The following is a 19542-nucleotide window of genomic DNA, read 5'->3' as shown; positions in this document are numbered from 1 at the left end:
CTGGCCTAAAGTGCAAAAATACTGGACTTGTCTGTGTTTATTTACTCTTGATTGTTTTCTTGGCCAAGAAGGAGAGCTGATGAATGAGGAAGATTAAACTGAACAGGTAGAGGGAACATTTCTGGACATTGTTTAATCAGCCCAATGAGAGCCCAGTGACCACTGAAGAAAGGAAGGCCGCAGCTGTGTCAAGTTGAATTATAAACTTTCTTACCTGCTTGAAAATGACAAAGCCATCCTACAATGCAAGTGTCACTTTTCTGCATACAAGCCGACTTTCTAATTCTAGGAAGCAATACTAAATTTGAAAAAAAAACATGCAAATCCACCGCTCAACACATGGCAATGCCCTGGCATCTTGAAAGGATGATCATGAACTGTTGTTGGGTCTATGTTCCCACAATGAAGTCAGTATTCTATTCTAAAAAACATATGGTAGGTGCTGATACCTAACAGTGACTACAATTATGAGACATATATACTTATTCTAGAGAGTTCCTATTCTAAGTGATGCTTCGTTCCAAAGCTGGTTAAGCAGAATCTGTTTGATCCTTCCCAACAGTCCTGCACAGAGAAGAGGGAAAAGAACAGGGATTTCAAATCCCAGACTGCTGCACCAGCTGCATGGGTAATGGCAACTCATCACACACAGAGGTAAGTACAGTGGTGACTGGGGAGCGGGAAGGGTGTTAATTCACCTTAATTAAGGCCCCTTTCACACGGGTGCCTCAGTGTGGCAGATTCTACTTACTCAGCAGTCCACTGGAAAAAACGGACAGGCCGACCTGTTCGGACAGCCCATGTGAAAGGGCCCTAAAAGGTGACCTAACCCTTTAGAGATAACTTGTAGGCCAAATCAATAATTTAATCCTAAAAGTCTTGTTTAAGAGCAGGTAGGTGTTTCTATAACCATTGTTAACTATACATCCCTCTGGATGTAGTTTCCCTTACTAAGGGCCTAATTCTGTGACTTCTGGACTAAACTCTTCCCAAATGCAAAATAAGAGAACTTACTGCCTACAAGACCACTGTTACTGAATAGCCATCCATATTCCCATCGCACACGCTCCTGGAAGAGGCTCTAGGTTATCGGGCGCTGCAACAACCACCAGCTGAAGACTGGGTCATGCATGGCACAGTGTAGATATTTGCCAGCATACCACAGATCTCCAAATGTTTTTTTTTTATTGAAGTATGATCACGTCACAAACAAGAGTGCAACATTTCGAAGTCATGCAGGACCCCTTCCTCAGGAACGTGATGACATGGTCACATGCCTGACAAAGGGGTCCTGTGTGACTCCAAAACGTTAGAACTCTCTTGTTTTCTCTTGTTGTTCTCTTGATCATATTTTAATTAAAAAAAAGTTTGGACTCAACTTGAAGATCCATGGTGTGCTGGCAAATATCTACACTCTGTTACTCGATAAGGTACAGTAAGGTGAGTGGGGCTTAAAGGATGGTTTTCTGGTCATTAAGCAGACACCCGCTATTAGCCAGGACTTTTACTTTTAAATGTATAAAATGGCTGAATGATTCATTAAACATTTCAAATCCTTTAAAAGGTTTACAGCTTTCTTATAGAAACACTTTGGTATTAGTCTACTATAGAAAAAAAAGTAGTTTTCCATTAGTAATATTCAGCTTCTCGCTGTTTCACACAAGGATTTATTCTGCCTATTCCTTCCAGTAGTTTATAGAACCATCTTGTTATGACGCACAAGCAATTACAATGAAAGGAAAATGTTTTTCCATCACTGAAAAGCCTCAAGTTTAAAGCATCGAGTATTCGAGATGTTCAATATCTATTATTAGGAATCTGTGTTGGTGGATGAAGATGAACACTCAAATGTTTAACCATCCAGTGTCCTCTTATGTCAGAGCACCTGTGAAATATTATTTATCATTAATGCATTCAATATTTCCTCAGGGGAGCAGATCCTTGGAAATGAAAACATGTATAGCTTTTTTAGAAGAATTACTTTGCATTCTGTGTAATCAGCAATGGTGCAAAATGTTCCATGTGTACAATTAAACTGCAACTTTCAATGCAATGCAGTGACACAAGCTTATAGCTCCTCGGATGCTATGCCACACACAGATAACGGGCTTTTGTGAGATTTGTTTTTTGATTTTTTTGGCTTTGGTACCTTCTCACAATTGGCGGTATGCCCCACCACCACCATTTTTAAGGTTATATATATTTTTTTTTCATGAACATATGCAAGAAGAAATAAGAAGAGGTACATAACAAAGACTTCACATCTCCAAAAAGAGTTTACACTTAGAATGAATTAACAGCCAATAACAAATACAGTAAACATTATTGACTGGAGTTGTAAAAGGGACCCTGGAGCAGCCGCTGAGGGGGATAGCATGTAATATAAGTAACTGTAACAATGCCAAAGGCTAACGGGATACGGGAAGAAAATTAAATAAGTATAAATCATAATATAAATAGAAAAAAATAAAGAAAGAAATAAGGAGGGGTGGAGGCAAAGCTTCCGTATAGAAACTGCAATGTGGCATAAAAATAACGGAGTGATGGCGAGATCCTAATTTGAAAAAGAGGAGGGGACTACATTACTACAAGGAAGAGCTGAGGCATCCATGATGGTGAAGGACAGCGCTATCTAAGGCCGAAGGCCGGTGACCACCACCATTTTTAAAGAGCTGACCACACGAAGCAGTTATCTCACCAATCCTTTAAAAAAGCTAACATGAGAAACATTTTTACCCCAACCCCCCAGAACATATCATCTATATTTCCCAGAAGAATGTGAAACTTGATTGTGGTGAGGGCATCCTGGTGTGTGCCTAGTATTTCTACAAGGTGTAGAATACAACAAAAAACATACATTTTCCAATATGTATTCTACGTGGCTTCATTCTAAAATAATAAACATCTGCAAAATTATGATCAACAGTAGGAAACAGAACACATTATACAAAATATTTGTTGAAATTATGCTGCTACAAACGTTATTTCCAGTTCAAAATATTTTATGTATTTGCATAAATCCACAAAACAGGTACACTAAGGTTTAGGTACGCTCTATGACCAGGAGCAAGGGTGGGACATCCATGCTGCTGTATCATTTTTCAATAGTCACACGGTGTGGAGGAACTAAACGGCTAGACGTGCACTGACAAAAAATTTTGGAAATTCAAAAACATTGAAATTCAAAAATTCGAGAATTCAGAAATCCAAAAATTCAGATTTTCACATTTCCGAACTTCCGAATTCCAAATTCCGAATTTCCGAATTTAAAGTAAGAAAATCAGTAAAATTTGAAATAATAACTAACCAATAATAAGCAACTATAAAATTATAGGTATTGGAATTTCATTTCAAATTTGGCTGTTTGTGAACGTAACAAATACAAATTTATCTAAAGTTACGAATTATCCGAAATAAGGAATGCCACATCTAAACAAATGGAATGGAACAAAAGAATAAATAATAATAATAAAAAGGTTTTATTATTATTATTATTGTTATTTAGTATTATTAGATCGTAATGTTCCATTCGTTTAGATACGGCATTCGTTATTTCAGATAATTAGTAACTCCAGATAAATCTGTACTCGTTACGTTCACTAACAGCCAAATTTGAAAGGAAATTCCAATATCTATAATTTAATAGTTATTATTAGTTAGTTATTTTTTCAGATTTTAGAATTTTCGGATTTTCATTCTTTTGAATTTTCTGATTTTCATTCTTATTTTCGGATTTTCACATTTGCAATTTTTTTCATTTTCAAATTTCTGAAGTTTTGAATTTCAGAATTTTTGAATTTCCGAAATTTCAAACTTCCAAATTTCAGAAATTTCGAATTTCTGAAATGTAGAATTTTCCAATTTTCTAAATTTCGAATTTCAGAATTTTCCCATTTCCGAAATATTGGGAATTCGGAATTTTGGAAATTCTAAATTTCGGAAATAGAAAAGTTCGTCAATTTTAGAATTGACAAATTTGTCAAAATTAGTTAAAAAACGAATTTGGAACTAAACGAATTGCACATGTCTCCAAACGGCCACGCTGGTGGAACATAAGCAGAATGAAACATTGCTGTTTGGGTACCGTATATACTCGAGTATAAGCCGAGATTTTCAGCCTCTTTTTTGAGGCTGAAAGTGCCCCCCTCGGCTTATACTCGAGTCATCGCTGTCTGCCCGCTCGATCAGCGTGTCGAGCAGACAGACAGCGGCCATTCTATGATTCAAAAGCCGCGCCTGTGATAGGCGGAACACTGAATTTCCCAGCAGCCTGTGTTCCGCCTATCACGGGCATCCGCTCATCCTCGTACTACGGACGAGGATGATACGACGTCCGTGATAGGCGGAACACAGGCTGCTGGGAAATTCAGTGTTCCGCCTATCACAGGCGAAGGAGGAGGCGCGGCTTTTGAATTTTACAATGGCCGCCGACGAAGAGGGCACGGGACGGAGGCAAGGCAAGGCACGGCACGGGACGGGACGGGACGGGACGGGACGGGACGAGACGAAGGCAAGGCAAGGCACGACACGGGACGGAGGCTCGGGACAAAGGCTCGGGACACAGGTAGGCTGGACACACACACACACACACACACACACACACACACACACACACACACACACACACACACCTGTACTGCCCACTAAACATGATGGGATTTTTGTCGTGGCTATGACGCAAAGTGGCTGCTGGATGGTCTTCTCTGTGTGGGTGGCCAGCGGGAATAAATCTGCGACTCAACTATTCCCTTTTCCCTGCCAAAGTGAATGGGTCCTCAGCCCTGGTTCACACTATATTGCCATGCAGCTAACACTGCAAACCCTATTCATTTCCGCACTGCGTTTTGCGATCTGCTGCGGGTGTAGGTGCAGGTAGGCTGGACACACACACACACACACACACACACACACACACACACACACACACACACGGATGGAGACACACACACACGGATGGATGGATGGATGGAGACACACACAGGGATGGATGGATACACACAGGGATGGATGGATGGATGGAGACACACACACACACAGGGATGGATGGATGGATGGATGGAGACACACACACACAGGGATGGATGGATGGATGGACACACACACACACAGGGATGGATGGACGGACACACAGGGATGGACGGACACACAGGGATGGACGGACACACAGGGATGGACGGACACACACACAGGGATGGACAGGCATGTCTCACCCTCGGCTTATACACGAGTCAATAAGTTTGCCAGTTTTTTTGGGGGTAAATTGGGGGCCTCGGCTTATATTCGGGTCGGCCTATACTCGAGTATATACGGTACTTTTGTCTTTTTTCAATAGTAATGAAGATTTTTTTTAAATTTATAATAAATATATATGAGTGTACTTTTTCAGTCATTGTTGGTGATAATTTTGGGAGTTGCATCACATTTTCAATAATATAGGTGTAAAATCAATTCTAAATAGAGAGGAATTGTTTTAATAACTAGTAAATCCCTGGTCTGCATATGTGTTCTGTACTACTGCTACAGCCTAAATAATACCTTTATTGCATCTTTTTCTGCTTTGGACATGCTGACACTTACCAGGCTGACTGAGTCATGCTATGAAGTAAGAGAATGTACTGCCGCCTTCACTGTTTGAAATAACAGCTGCCTAATCTATAGAAGAAAATATATGCTATAGTGACTCATACTGACATAGTTTACCATATAGTCGTATCTGAAGAATAAAGACATTTCTATGATTAAAGCTGGACATGAAGGAATGGTTGAATGTGAGAGCTTATCTGCTGGTTCCAGCTGTGGTTATAGAGAGATAAGATCAAGATACATGCATGTCCCTTTTTAGTGATGGAGATGAGAGGAGCAGGCACGGCTTTACAGGCAGCAGACAGTTACAGTTTTTTGTTTATTCTACCAAAACAACTTGATTAGGGTAATTCAGAGTGATCATTACCACTATTTTTAACATACAGCTAGGTCCATATATATTTGGACACAGGCCCAATTTTCATACTTTTTGCTCTGTATGCCACCAGACTAAAATTAAAATGAAACAATCCAAATAAATTTGAAGTACAGACTTTCCGCTTTAATTCAAGGAGTTGAACATAAATATTAAGTACAAATTTTAGCAACTGCAACCATTTTTTTTACACGACTGCCTAAAGTCTGGAACCCATGGACATTACCAAGGGTTTCCTCCTTTCTGATGCTTTGCCAGGCTTTAAAGCGGGATTCCACCCTAAAGTGGAACCTCCGCTGATCGGATCCCTCCCCCCCTCCGGTGTCACAATTGACACCTTTCAGGGGGGAGGGGGGTGGAGATACCTGTCAAAGACAGGTATTTTCACCCACTTCCGGGCATAGACTCCCGTGGGAGTCTACGCCATTTCCTGCCCTGCCGCCGGAGATTTCCTATTGCGCGGCGCGGCTCGCGCATGCGCAGTAGGGAACCGGGAAGTGAAGCCGATTCGCTTCACTTCCTGATTCCCTCACCTAGAATGGTGGCGACAGCAGCCGAGAGCCGAGCGATCGATCGGCCTCGGCTGCCGGCATCGCTGGAACCCGGGACAGGTGAGTGTCCATTTATTAAAAGTCAGCAGCTGTAGTATTTATAGCTGCTGGCTTTTAATATATTTTTTTGGTGGAATCCCTCTTTAACTGCAGCTGTCTTCAGTTGTTCTTTGTTTGTGGGTCTTTCTGCCTTTAGTTTTGCCTTCAGCAAGTGATATGCATGCTCAATTGGGTTGAGATCAGGTGATTGACTCGGCCATTGCAGAATATTCCCCTTCTTTTCCTTCAAAAGCTCCAGGATTGCTTTTGCAGTGTGTTTTGGATCATTGTCCATCTGTCATCCAGCTGCTTCTGTCTTCTGTCACATCATCAACAAACACCAATGACCCAGTGCCAGTAGAAGCCATGAATTCCCATGCCATCACACTGCCTCCACTATGTTTTACAGATGACGATGTGTGCTTTGGATCACGAGCTGTTCCAAGCCTTCTCCACACATTTACTTGCCGTCATTCTGGTACAGATTAATGATAGTTTCATCCGTGCAAAGAATGCTTTTACAGAACTGGTCTGACTTTTTTAGATGTTTTTTGGCAAAGTATAATCTGGCTTTTCTATTATTCAGCCTTATGAATGATTTGCACCTTGTGGTGAACCCTCTGTATTTGCTCTCGTGAAGTCTTCTCTTGATTGTAGACTTTGACAATGATACACCTACGTCCTGGAGAGTGTCCTTCACTTGTCGGGATGTTGTGAATGGGTTTTTCTTTACCATAGAGTGGATCCTGCGATCACCAACCACTGTTGCCTTCCATGGATATCCAGGCCTTTTTATGTTGCTGAGCTCATCAGTGCGTTCTTCTTTCCTCAGAATGTACCAAACCGTTTTTAAAGCCTTATAATGGTCTGTTTCACTTGCACGGACAGCACCTTTGAACGCATGATGTAAGTTCACAGCAATAGCTTCCAAATGCAAATACCACACTTAGAATCAACTCGAGACCTTTTACCTGCTTAACTGATGAAGAAATAATGAAGGGGTAGCCGACATCTGGCCATGAAACAGCTTTTGATTCAATTGTTTAATTACCTTGAAAAAAAAGGCGGGGGAGTGGCTATTCTTAAGAGCTGTAATTCCTAAACCCTTCTGCCGGTTTGGATGCACATACTCTCAAATTAAACCTAAGAGTGTGCACTTTCAGCCCATATCCATTATATAACTATAGCTTGAATATGTTTTGGGAAATACCTGAAAAAATATAAGATTGCACCTGTGTCCAAATATATATGGACCTAACTGTAGTCCGAAGACACCAAGATGGATTTAATGGCTATATCAGCTTTTTATTACAAAGCTTTCATACAACAATAAAAAGAATGGTTGATGGAGAAAAAAGAAGAATGCCGCTCTCCCAACCAGCCTGTGTAACAGAGGTATGGAGCGGTCTAAGCCTACGTGTCTCTGGAGCAGGATGAAAGTTTTTTATGCATCATAAGCTGCTAAAAAAACTCCAATATGTGATGTGGACAGGATAGTGAATGGTGTTATAATTAGAGCTCATTGTTGTGTTGCAAAGAAAGGAAGATGGTGAAAAGCGCAAATAAGATAAAAGAACTTAAAAAAATCCTGAAAATAAGAATAAGAAAAAAAATGAAGAGGAAAAGTAAAAAAGACAAAAAACAACAGATAAAGTGAGAATAAAAAGTATAATTTATTCTCACTTTATCTGTTTTATTCTTTATTTGTTTTAGTTTTTTCTTTCAAATTTTTATTTGCTTATCTTTATTTATTATAATTTTGTTTACTTATTATTTTTGGTTACCTATTTTTACCTTTTCCATTCTTCTTTTCTTTTTGTCTTTTTTTTACTTTCCATCTTAATTTTTTATTCTTATGTTCATATTATTTTTATATTAATTTTTATTCTAGTTTCACTTTTCACCATCTTCCTTTTTCTCTGTAACACAACAATGAGCCCTAATTATAATAACACTAGTCAGATGCCTTGTCCATGTCACATATTGGAGGTTTTTAGTGGCTTATGATACAGAGGCAGAGGCTGCCCTTATATCTCTGTGTTACACTAGCTGGTCGGGAGAGCGGCGTTTTTCTTTATTCGCGTGCACACTACTCTCTGGATGAGTACATCGGTACGCCTGCACCTCCTTGTTTCTGTGGATCATGGGAATAGAGGTTGCAAGGATGGTTGATGGTCCTTGAAGGCAAAGGAGAGAACAAACCAAAACAAGAGCCAGCCAGAGCAATGGATCTGCAACCCAATCTGTTACTTGCCATGTCCCTAGCCACACCACACTGCGTAGGGGGCAATAACAGAAATCTACAGCAGAGGCACCTTCTGTACACCAGTCCTAGATAATCAATAAATGGAACAACAACACGTGATGACATCGACAGGTTCCCTCGGTCACTGGTCGAGCTGAAAATGACCCCTGCCCTCCTTCCTTCTGCAGATCGGCTCATAATGCCCCCCACCTGCCCTCTGTGACTACCCTTTACAGCCAGGTAAGGCGAACCTAGTCCTTTGTTCTCTGACCCCTTCTAACAAACCTCCCATTGCCAAGCACCCTTCCCCCTGTCATGAGTCCCCTCTACCCATTAACTTTGCCTTCTTTCTCCAGGCTCTTTTGGACTTTCTGAGGATGCTCTGCAGATATTAGATCATCCCCAGATCCAGCTGGAAAAGGACTGTCCTTTAATGACCATGGGCCCCTTAACATGCAAAACACAACCCTAGGCAAAGCATACATTTTTCACTAAGCCTCAATTTGCTATTTTGTTACATATTAAACCAAGTATGATCTCGTTGTGACTAAATAAGCATTTCACGTAGTAAACGCACAATGTAAAATATTACCCAACTCACCAAATATATAACTATATATAGTAAACAAGATAAAAAAAAAAGGTTGAGAGAACAGAGAAGAATGTTAGCAAAGGATAGCCGCAGTCTCCATAGATGACTGGAAGGTCAATGAGTTAAAGCTTCATAAGATATGACAATCAAAAACTGTTAGCATGACTGAAACTCTTCTACATGATAAAGTATCAAAGCTACAGTGCATGGTAAATAAATACCATTTTCTGGGATAATGAGCAATGTACAGAGCTTGAGAGCTAGAACAAAAAATGCCATGACCTCATCATAATATCTGCAACAGCATAAAAACATATCCCCAGTCCATTAAATACATTTATGGAAACACAAGTCACAACAAGCAAACAGCCATTTTCCCGTAAGGAATGAAAAATATTGATGCGGGCTAATGAAGCAGGAAAGTGTTTGGAGAGCAGCCTGCGCCCTAACAGGGATTACCACACTGTGCAAGCAATATCTCCAATAAGAAGTGACATGATCTACAGGAATCGCAGCAATGAAGGCTACAGCATCACGGTCTCTTAAAGTGCTACATTTGCCAACTCTCTAGTTCTGAAGTTTTATATAACCTGCAGAAACATTGATTCTTGTTGTGTGATGATGATGACTACTCTGCAGTGACTCAAACTAAAAGTCTTGTCTAGATAACTCCAACTGAGACAAAAATTGCCAGTGACTGTATATTTACTAGGTCATGTTCACCTTGTATATTGCACCATTTAATATGAGCTCCCAAAAGTGACTGTTTTCAAGGTGAAAACTTAAAATTAAATATACAAAAGAAACACACATACAAGTGCTATTTTACCTGTCAAATGATTTTTATTTCTGAGTCAGATAAAAAAAAAATGTGTGGGATGTTCCCAGTCTGCAGCTATCAGGACCAACCAAACGTGCTCCAAGAAAGAAAAACTGGTGAACCATCAGCAGGGACATGAGTGGTCAAAGGCTTGTTGATGCACGTTAGGAGCTAGGGCTGGCCAATGTAGTCTGATCCAATAGAAGAGCCACTGTAGCTCAAATTGCTGAAAAACTTAAAGCTGACTCTGATAAAAAGGTGTCAGAACACACAGTGTATTGCAGTTTGATGCGTATGGGGCTACGTAGCCACACAACAGTCAGGGTGTCCGTTGCCGATTCATGTCCAAATCCAAAAGCATCTACAATGGGCACGTGAGCATCAGAATTGGACCACCGAGAAATAAAAGAAGGTGGCCTAGTCTAATAAATTTAGGAATGGTTTGAAGAACACAAGTTTGAGGTTGTTGCCTACAAATTCTCAATACAATTGAATATATGTGTGATGTGCAGGATAAACAAGTCCGATTCACGGAGGCCCCACCTCGCAACTTACAGAGGTCTAATGGAGTTCATGCCTCGAAGAGTTATAACAAGTCTGTGCCTTGACGGGTTATGGTAAGTGGTCATAAGTTTCTACTTAAGATTTTTTCATAGTTGTGTGTAAAACATTACACATTTTGAAGTATTACTTTATACCATAGACTTGTATCAAAATGCAAAACCTGTATGATGCAAAGAAAAACCCATTAACACAGCCTTCCTCAATCTTTTTTCCCTAGAAGAATACTTGAAATAATTTTGAGGTCTCAGCAAACCTTTGCTAAAACTGCTTAATTATCGGCCAGTGGGAAAAATGCCCCTTACTTGTTGGTCAGTATGAATATTACAGCCCCTATAAAGTTGTGGTCAGACTGCCACCCTTCTGAATAGCAAAAAGATCATGCTGGGGAAGCAGATTTAGGGTGTCTGACACTAACAGACTCAACAAACTGATTTTCAAGGCCAGTGATTTTGGATTGGAATTGGAGTCTTTAACAACAGTTTTGGAGAGGAGAATGTTGTTCAAGGTACGTTCAATCTTGAACACTTCCTCCCACCCACTCCACAATATGCTGGTCAGTCTGCGGAGTACCATCAGTCAGGTTGTTACAACCACAATGCACCACAGAACGACACATCAGATAATTTTTGCCTGTGGCAATCAAGTTATATAATTCTTCTCTGTGAGGGCTGGAGGTGAACACCTCCCCCCTATGCGCGCATGAGACGGGCGGCCTCCTTAACTGCCTCGGATGGCTCAGATCCCCCCTCCTCCTCCTCCTCTCTCCCCTGTCTGAAGCGGGGGGTGCTGGATGCCATCAATGTCACAGTGGCGACTGGTAGGTCAGTCGATTTCTACTGCAGCTGTGCTCTCCTCTCTCATCCTCCTCCTTCCTCCTTCTAGGCGTCCAATAGGATCGCCTGACATTTTGGCCAATCAGGTAAACAGGTCTCACGAGTAGATTTAGTGTGAAAATAGAGAATATTCATTTGCTATTGTCACACAACTGGGTGGGCTCAGAGTGCCCAGACCACAAATTTTTTAAAGCCTGTTAGAGCCTCCGGCTCTAATCACGTACTTCAAACTCCCCCCCCATTGGAATTCATGCGTCCGGCATCCCTGTATGTACAGTATCTCACAAAAGTGAGTACACCCCTCACATTTTTGTAAATATTTTATAAATTATACTTTGCTACAATGTAAAGTATTAAGTGTACATCTTGTATAACACTGTAACTTTGCTGTCTCCTCAAAATAACTCTGTTGGGCATGGAAATCACCAGAGCTTCACTGGATTCCTCTTCCACTCCTCCATGACGACATAACGGAGCTGGTGGATGTTAGAGACCTTGCGCTCCTTCACCTTCCATTTGAGGATGCCCCACAGATGCTCAATAGGGTTTAGGAGATATGTTTGGCCAGTCCATCACCTTTACCCTAAGCTTCTTTAGCAAGGCATTAGTTGTCTTGGAGGTGTGTTTGTTGTCATTATCATGTTGAAATACTGCCTTGTGGCCCAGTCCCAGAAGGGAGGGGATCATGCTCTGCTTCAGTATGTCACAGTACATGTTGGCATTCATGGTTCCAGTACCAGCAGCACTCATGCAGCCTCAGGCCATGACACTCCCCCCCCCCCCATGCTTGACTGTAGTACTCCTCCTCAACTGGTTGTCACCACACACACTTGTCACCATCTGAACCAAATAAGTTTATCTTGGTCTCATCAGACCACAGGACATGGTTCCAGTAATCCATGTCCTTAGTCTGCTTGTCTTCAGCAAACTGTTTGTGAGCTTTCTTTTTTTTCTATTTTTCAGATCCTCAGAGAGTTATTTGCCATGAGGTGCAATGTTAAACTACGAGTGACTAGTATGAGAGAGTGAGAGCGATAACACCAAATTTAACACACCTGCTCCCCATTCATACCTGAGACCTTGTAACACTAATAAGTCACATGACACTGGGGAGGGAAAATGGCTAATTGAGCCCAATTTTGACATTTTTACTTAGTGGTGTACTCAGCGCCAGCGGTTTAGACATTAATGGCTGTGTGTTGAGTTATTTTGAGGGGACAGAAGATTTACACTGTTATACAAGCTCTACACTCACTACTTTACATTGTAGCAAAGTGTAATTTCTTCAGTGTTGTCACATGAAAAAATATAATAAGATATTTACAAAAATGTGACGAGTGTGCTCACTTTTGTGAGATACTGTAGATCAGGGGGCCGGATGCATGGATAATGGGGGTGACACCCATGTGCCCCTAATGGACAAGCCGCCAATGTATATGATCATGTTTGTTGGTATGTTAATTATTATTTGAGATAATGTTAGATTAAAGGGTGTATTATTTGCATTTGGTAATTTGACTTTCTGTTATTTTATTTTATGTTGTATTTTAATTGTAAGGATGGTTTTATTTGTAGTATCGTTTCAGTTTGTTTTATTTGGTGCTAATGGTTGTTACTGGTAATTTTGTTGTGTTTTTGTATCTTGTTCTGTTCATTGTTGTGATCTTGTATTTCCCTTGGGATTATTAAAGTATTCTGCCATGCTATTGATTTATCATGGCATTGGCCTTGGAACTATGCAGGCACCATCAAATGGGAGGCCAATCAGCCACAGTTCAAGGAACCCCTAGCAACCTTTGGGGAAACCCTAATTGAGAATGGCTATTTTAGAATACTAGAACAGTGCCTGCATCTGGTTGGATGCAGGCACTGCTTAGCTGACACCCCATTCCTCCCATTTTCCAATGGAACGAAGTCAAGGAGAATGGTGCAATCAGGGCCACCCGCTAATCGAATTTTAGCTAGTTCATTAGAGACTGTCTGAAATTTGCTCAGTGTATGGCCAACTATAGTAATATTAAGACCCTTTTCAGTTTAATACTTTCAGTCACTGACTCAGACAAAGTGCACAGGCTAGCACAGTGGTCATCAACCTGTCCTCAGGGCCCACTAACAGGCCAGGTTTTATGTATTACCTTGGGGAGATGCAGACTAGAATACTGCAATTACTAAACAGGAAATGATGTCACATGTGATGTATTTCAGTTATCTTGCAAACCTGGCCTGTTAGTGGGCCCTGAGGACAGGGTTGATGACCACTGGGTTAGGAGATCTGGCTTTGCTTTGACTTTTCGGATCTGTGTGCTTATTCCTTGTTATCTACTTTTTCAGATGGGGGTTGTTCCCATGTTTTTCCCAGGAATGGCTTTTAAAGGTGAGTGATGTACTGACTTAGCTGCTCACTGATTTATTTTACCAGTTGCTTCCAGTTGCTAATTCATCATAAATGTCAGCAAAGCTCTCCATAATATTTTCAGTAGATGCTTTTTTCACTGGTCTAGCAATACAATATGGTGTCCTAGGGATTTATAAAAATGCGCCACATTCATAACACCAGTTTTGTCCGCAGTCAAGTGTCAGCTTCAGTTGACAGATGTCTAATATAAAAAAATAAAAATGGAAAAATAAGGTGACAGTGAAAACTGAACAGGACTGCCGGAATCAGGTGTAGTACCTGGAGTCACATCTAATTTAAAAAACTGGATTTATGATCAGAGGTGATGGTAATGACTAACAAAGTTAGGTAGACTCATTCAGCAACAATGTCAAGTCTCATCTGAAATGACAACTTATTAGTTCTTATTGTCATTTGTCACTGTCAGTCTAGACCCAGGTGTCGGCATCAGTCACGGATCTCACTCAAACAACACTGATGTCTGACTGGGAAGTATGATGATCGACTGAAACAGAGAATGAGACAATGTGCAAATAAAACCTTCACAGATCATCAGGCTAGAAGTAATGAGGATCTTACATTATCAGATTTTTGTATTAAAAAAAGGAAATTGTAATACTTTTTTTACATTGAACAAGCAAGGTCTTTATTGAAAAGTTTGCATATAAAAGGCAAAAATAAAGTGAAAAAAACAAAAAAAAAGCCAATTATAACCAGAGTGTGACTTACAATATTACTCAGTATTCCAGGCCCCTTCTGGAGTCATTTGGACATTAGCAGAGCAGACAAGTACAAAACAGACTACATGCATTGAAATGCTACACCAAGGTTCTTTACATGTGTCTAGCAAAGTAGTAATGGCGGGAGGTGGTAAACAGGATAGTGCAGACATCTAGATTGGAAGGCCCATTAATTGCAGGAGAGAAAAACATGTTTGGGCAGTGTAACATATACACTATATTGCCAAAATTATTGGGACGCCTATCTTTAAACGCACATGAACTTTAATGGCATCCTAGTCTTAGCCCTTGTACACGCGGTTGGAGAATCCGTTGGAGTGTGTCCTATCGGACCGTGTTGTCGGATAATCCGACTGTGTGTGGTATGCATCGGACTGATTCAGTCGGAATATCCGTCGGACCCAATTTTCCAACATGTTGGAAATATTTCCCGACCAACTGGGCCAATCGGACATACTCCGATCATGTGTAGAGAATTTTGATCGGACCATGTGCCACGCATGCTCAGATCAAATTCCTACATCAAAGCTATTGGCTACTAGCCTGAATGTAGTCCCATTGTAACGAAATTACGTCATCACATTCTGAAAGATCAGATTTTTCGCCAACTTTGTCCGACCGTGTGTATGCAACAGTTTCGGACAAGATCTGACGAACAAAATCCGACGGGTAAAATCCGACGGATTTGGTTGTGGAAATCTCTGACCATGTGTACAGGGGCTTAGTCCATAGGGTTCAATATTGCGTTGGCCCACATTTTGCAGCTACAGCAGCTTCAACTCTTCTGAGAAGGCTGTCCACAAGGTTTAGGAGTGTGTCTATGGGAATGTTTGACCATTCTATCAGAAGTGCATTTGTGAGGTCAGGTACTGATGTGGCTGGCTCAAGATCTCGGTTATAATTTATTCCAAAGGTGTTCTATCGGGTTGAGGTCAGGACTCTGTGCGGACCAGTCAAGTTCTTCCACCTAAACTCACTCATCCATGTCTTTATGGACCTTGCTTTGTGCACTGGTCGAAATCATTTGGTGGAGTTGGGATCATGGTTTGGGGTTGTTCTTCAGGTATTGGCCTTGGCCCTTCAGTTCCAGTGAAGGGAACTCTTAAGGCGTCAGCATACCAAGACATTTTGGACAAATCCATGCTCCCAACTTTGTGGGAACAGTTTGGGCATGGCTCCTTCCTGTTCCAACATGACTGCGCACCAGTGCACAAAGCAAGGTCCATAAAGACATGGATGAGCGGGTTTGGGGTGGAGGAACTTGACTGGCCTGCACAGATGCGCTTTTGGAAGAATGGTCAAACGTTCCCATAGAATACACTTCTAAACGGCAATAAACAAGACTGTGTACATGGTCACATAGGATAACATTGAAAAAAGCATCCAACTGCCTCTGAACGTACGTTTATCAGTGTCCCGTGTACATGGGGCCTTATTATAGTCCTCGGATGAGCAGAACATAAATGTGCGCACAATGTGCACAAGGTCAAAGAACTGCAATTTAAAAATAGTTGCTTCCCCAACCATCCTTTTGTTTTGTCCACAGAACGGCAATAATTATGAAGATGCTAATCTGGACTTTCTTTTTAACAAAAACAAATGTGTTACACAGATAAGCATGGCCGCTTTTTAGAATCCCTATCAGTCAATTTCATGCAGTAGAAGCTCAAAGGACCATTCCGCAGCATTTATGTACATTCATCACACGCTCAAGAACATAATCACAGCCGTCACCATGGTTACTGAAAGCATAAAAAAAACACACTTTATCCCCAATGTTAGAATTAAAGAATCTCTAACCTTTTGGATTTGGTTTTAGAACTGGATGGAATTGCATATCTGAATGCGTTTAATCCGATCTGCTCCCAGCATGGAACACACTTAGGAGAATTAGTTTGTAGGGAGGGGGGAAAATATGCTTTGTCTTTAATATTTCCTTTGCTGTTCTGCTTAGCCACTTTGCTTGGTTCATTTCTGGAGACATGGTTTATAGAGATGAGGCATTAATGTGGTTTAATAGGTATAAAGGTTTATTTATTTGTGGCATGCGATTTACCAGATAGAGCTGTACTTTCCCATTTCCTTTTATCTGTTGCTTTGTTTTCACTGGAACAAATATAAATGCAAAAAAAGGCATAAAAAGGAACTAAACACCAGAAGGTGCATGCTGGGTAGCCAGCAGCACTGTATCCCAGAAAGGAGTGAAGAGTAGGCTCCAGATGCCCACATTAAAGATGGAAGTGAGTATTTAAAAAAATACATTTATTACTAATACCATTATGTATTAGGATTAGTTGTGACCATCATGTTTTTTTTTTTTTTAAAAAAAGAAAAACAAGTTGAAACTCCGCTTTAACTGTTTTTCGAGACTGTTGATAGGTTTAGTTCCGCTTTGAAGTGGAAGTTCTCCATAGAATTACTCTATAAACACTGAACAGCCATATAACGTATGCACCTTGATAATTGCATAGCACCATGTTTGACTTCTGTCTGTGCTTTGGTTGTCCAGAAAACAGTATTGGAATCTTCCATGGGGTCGCTCAGCCCCCTTCATGCTACCTACATCTTTGACAGCCTTAGGGCGTAAAGGAGATGTTTCCATCTCAAGTAATGAGACATCACCAGAGGTGCATTACAAACATGTACACTAATTTATAGGTGCAATGTCACATCAGTCAAAAATGCCAAATTTTCAAGGTCCCTTCTTCAAGGCAACAGAGTGACAACTTGCAATGCAATGAAACATGTATATATACATAAGTGAACACACAAACCAAATACCCATCCCCAGTGATGTCATAGTGACATAATCTCGCCTAGAAAAACTCCTTGACGTTACACTCCAAAAAATTAAGTATATACAAAGAAATATTCCATATGAAAAACAAACAAGTGGAAAGGTTATTTCAAAACCCTGAAATGCCATGCAGGTGGCAAGGTAAAATGAGAATTCAGCGGTGACATCATTGTTGCCTAGAAACCCATGCGGCTCAATGCCCACCCATCAGTGGGAGCAGTACAGGGAATCCTGCCAACATGTTGCCAAGTTGGCACATGTAGAATACCAAAGACACATTTGCACCAAAGTCACAATGTCTATGACGTCTGCTAAAAATCGGTAACAGCTGCCACTCTTGAAAAACTCCAATGTGAGTGTCTCTCCCACAGAGAACATACGACATGCAATCAGTAGGGATCAAAAAGAGGAAAAGGTACCGAAAGTAAACAAAACCAAATAAAGTAAATACATATGTATTTTGGGCACCATAAACAAAATTAAAAAGTGGAAAAGGCTACACACAAGGTAAATGCTAATGATCTCAGTAAATATATTATGAACATCTCCATTTTATATTGTAACATAATGACAACACAGTCATGAGGCAGCATGAATGACATGATATAGCATATTATAGTAGAACAATCAGAAATAAACATGCCCAAATGAAAACCATCCACAAATAAAAAACCCTACCAGAGACTACAGAAAGAATAAAGTGGGCACAACAATTTGTGCCCCCTTTCTTGGGATTGCGGCCATCGCAGCCCATTTTTTCCTTTAATTGTGTATAACAACATTTGTTTTTATGTAGATGCAAATCAGTACACCGTGTCTTTAAATATGCAGATAAGGTATCCAATTTGACCCAAGCGTGATTCTTGGAAGTTTCCGGAAAAGTTGGGAAGCGCTGTATAAGGGCTCAGGGCTACAGGATTGGGGAATTTCCTGCAGTTGGCCAAAAATAGCACCAAAAAAGCTTCACACCCTGTCACGAGTGCCGTATGTGGTTGGGTCACCCTGGATTTCTATAAGGGGATGTTTTGTTATTCAATGTTAATCTGTGGATAACGTTGCTTGAGCTCTGATAACTGAGCAAATGTTTTGGACTTATTGTTCTATCAATTAAAGTTGTAATAAAATACCGGTTGTTGTTTGGATATTATATGTAAACCAATAAAGTGCCGTGACCATTTCGTTCAAATTTTTTTATTTTATGTTAAAATAAATTACATGTACAGAATATAAAACAAATTATGTGATACCAGAAATAAAAAGTAGACATATTGAAGTACGGATGATACAAAGCAAAGAAGAATTTCAAGATATTCTCGTGGGAATGACAATAAATGGCCTTTATATATTTTAGAATTTGAAAACATTTTTATAGCTGAGTTTTAAATATTTTAATCCCAAGAAAATATAAATATGTCTAAAAGAAAATATATGATTTTAAAGTTTTGACCATAACTTCTATAGTATGTTTATAGTAAGTATTATATAGTAAGGGAAGAACATAAAAGTTATATAGGAGGGGAAGGGGAGGGAATAATTCTCCGGAGGAGGTTTTATATATCATCTAATGTTGTAATTCTATAAAAAATCTTAATCACCATAACAATAAAACTCGGTTGTCAATATTATCTGATGTATAATATTTAATCCAGGGTTTCCATATGATATCAAACTTTGTCATCTGGTTTTTATCTATAGCGTCCATTTTAGCATGGATGAAAGATTGATTCATTCTACGTTTGGTTTCTGCAATATTCACCACATCTGTTTTCCACGCATGCCGTGACCATTTCTTGCCAAGAATGGTCTTATGTTTTATTTATTGGCCTGCAATCCCATAGATGTGGAAATGCTGGCTAGCGGTCATTGAGAAAACATGAAAATGAGAAGGCAATGTTGAGGCTTCTCAGATAGGTGGTGTCTAAAGTGTACACCCAAAATGCTTCACGTCTGAGTAAACAGTTATCCCAGTTGCCACCCCATGTAGTTTTCATTTCAATCACCGTCGCT

The 19542-nt window shown here is 40.3% G+C and overlaps 1 protein-coding gene and 1 long non-coding RNA gene across 4 annotated transcripts in view; one reads left to right on the top strand and one right to left on the bottom strand.

The window, feature by feature from the left end:
- The window catches only part of ANK3 (ankyrin 3), a 906473-nt gene that overhangs the window by 482674 nt on the left and 404257 nt on the right, over positions 1–19542 (bottom strand). The gene's annotated exons all lie outside the window — the stretch shown is intronic.
- On the top strand, positions 10685–18713 carry LOC143930109 (uncharacterized). Its single transcript, XR_013262713.1, has 3 exons — positions 10685–10823; positions 13935–13977; positions 16285–18713. It is a non-coding gene; the product is annotated as an uncharacterized LOC143930109 (long non-coding RNA).

The sequence above is a fragment of the Lithobates pipiens genome, unplaced genomic scaffold (genome assembly GCF_037356315.1).
Source record: "Lithobates pipiens isolate NorthernLeopardFrog02 unplaced genomic scaffold, aLitPip1_a1.2 Scaffold_25, whole genome shotgun sequence".
Taxonomy (NCBI): domain Eukaryota; kingdom Metazoa; phylum Chordata; class Amphibia; order Anura; family Ranidae; genus Lithobates; species Lithobates pipiens.
The sequence above is the reverse complement of the archived record's forward strand: the minus strand, read 5'-3'. Positions and strand labels throughout refer to the sequence as shown.